This window comes from Crocuta crocuta, unplaced genomic scaffold (genome assembly GCF_008692635.1).
Source record: "Crocuta crocuta isolate KB4526 unplaced genomic scaffold, BGI_CrCroc_1.0 scaffold1228, whole genome shotgun sequence".
Lineage (NCBI taxonomy): Eukaryota > Metazoa > Chordata > Mammalia > Carnivora > Hyaenidae > Crocuta > Crocuta crocuta.
In genome coordinates, this window is record NW_027528888.1 from 70,567 (window position 1) to 72,913 (window position 2,347).

Below are 2,347 nucleotides of genomic sequence, written 5' to 3' on the forward strand. Positions count from 1 at the left end.
CCTGCTCATCATCTACCTCTTCAAGAAAAAACATTTCTATTTAAACATTCTTTATAGAAAGTCTTTAAAATTATACACTTACCTGGCTCAATTATACATTCGACTCTAAATTAATCTTTATCTTGAACATCCATTGTTGCTGTACTGGAACATCTGCTGCTGCTGTACTGTGCAGCATACAATTCTATCTTCTTTAGAGCTCTTCTATGTCTTTCCCAGCTGTCAAGATATAAAGCAACTACTTCTACAGTTTATTTTTTTCCTTAGGACCTCTACAACTAGACTGCATTAGCAAACTGCTTCTAGTCTGTCTCTGTAATCCAATTTGTCACACTTCTCTAAACACAGCCCTTTATGATATAAAGGAGAATCCTACCTATCAGTGCCTGACGTGTTACAATATAGCAAAGTGGAAAACTTGTGTTTTATACTGTAAAATTTTATGACATAAATGCTCCACGTACTTCTTAAAACTCCTAATCCAGGACACTCACACATAAATCATATTTAAAATGAGTTTTAAGAAGTAGTTTAGTAAATAAAGAGTAGAAAAGATTACTTTGTGGAGGGAATTACCTTCACTGACAGGGTGAGGGAAAGATTACATAATGCCACTTGAATTGTTTAGGAAATACTTTTCTAGGGGCGCCCGGGTGGCTTAGTCGGTTAACCGTCCGACTTTCGCTTAGGTCATGATCTCGCGGTTCGTGGGTTCGAGCCCCGCATCGGGCTCTGTGCTGACAGCCAGCTCAGAGCCTGGAGCCTGTTTCAGTCTGTGACTCCCTCTCTCTCTGACCCTCCCCTGCTCACGCTGTCTCTCTCTCTCCTAGAAATAAATAAAAAACATTAAAAAAATTTAAAAAAAAAAAGGAATTACTTTTCTAACCTAGTTTTCAAACTGACTTCCTAAATAACTACTGTAATTTTCAACCATGGTAAAGGAAATTTTATTCACTAAAGACAATATAATACTTCTGTGCTAAAGCTATATTCTCATTGAAATGAGAATATAGGATACAAAAGAATATCTGTGCAAGACAGATAAATCATGTGAAAAGCAGCAACACTCAGGTAATTTTCTAGTACTGAAGAGACTGGTTTACTAATTGTCCTTATTTCTCAAGTCGCAAACTTTTCCAAAGATTGGATCCAGAACAGCTAAATTAATATGAAGTAGGAGTGGGTGTTCCATCACTCTGCTGTCACAATCTACCTTCTTCATTTCCACTACTCTCCTACCTATCCGACCAACTCCAGCAAACTTTACTGTTAATCACCCTTATAATGCCTTTTCCACTATTCCACCTGCACCTAACAAAGTACCACCACTCTTTCAATAAATTTCACCAAAATGCCATCTAAACGTGAACTTCTTGTATCCATCAAGTGCATTTAAGAACGTTTACAATCTTTCTTACACCGTGCACCGTTTGCACTAACGTCTGAATTTACTAAGTTCAACAGTAAGGAACCTAAAAGTACACTACTACTTGACACTTTTTCACCATTAGAGAAAATCTAAATAGCACCAGGTATGTAAACTGTATATAATCCATCACACTTTGCTGTGCTTCTACAGAAAAACATGTCCTACTCAATAAATAATATAAAGTAATTAAACATTTAAACGCGACAAAGTTTTTCCAAACACGAAGACTTCAAACTTTTACTCCTCTGACTTCAAGCTTGCAAAATGCACTTTTTCACCTACTATGCAAAAAAGTGCAAAAAAGTGGGTGAGAACTTTCCCCCCATCAATTTCAATTTGTATTACTGAGATAGTCGCGGAGACAACTGATAGAGAACCTGACAGGAGGCATCCTAAGAGCCCCGTTTGTCTCTGCGTTAAGTGTAAAAAACGTCTTCGTTAGCTCAGGTGCTGAGACTGCTAAACACGCTGAGGTGACTACAAGCACTGTGAAATGGAACAGGACCTAGAGGGCCACAACAGCTCTATGGAAGAAGCAGCTAGTCACCGCTTGATGACTGTCAACAAAGGTGGCGCTCCAGTGGAACACCTGCAGCACGAGGACCCATCATGGCGGCAAGAGCCTTGAGAAGCCAGCACANCAGCAGGCCGGCCTGGCATTCCCCTACTGTGTCTCATGGGCCGCCGCCACCCGCGTGGTTCTCCTCGGAGACCATCCGCCTTTCCACCTGTAGGTGCCTTCTCAAATTTGCAAGTCTCTAACTCCCGCGCTCAGTAGATGTTTTCCTCTTCCTAGTGCGTGCAGAAAAAATTAGCAACCTTTACTGTTCTTGATCTTCTCTTGGAAAATAAAATTTTAAAATCAAATAAGAATTGGCTTGCTAGTCTGAGTACATGGACAAGAGGAGAAGAGTTTTT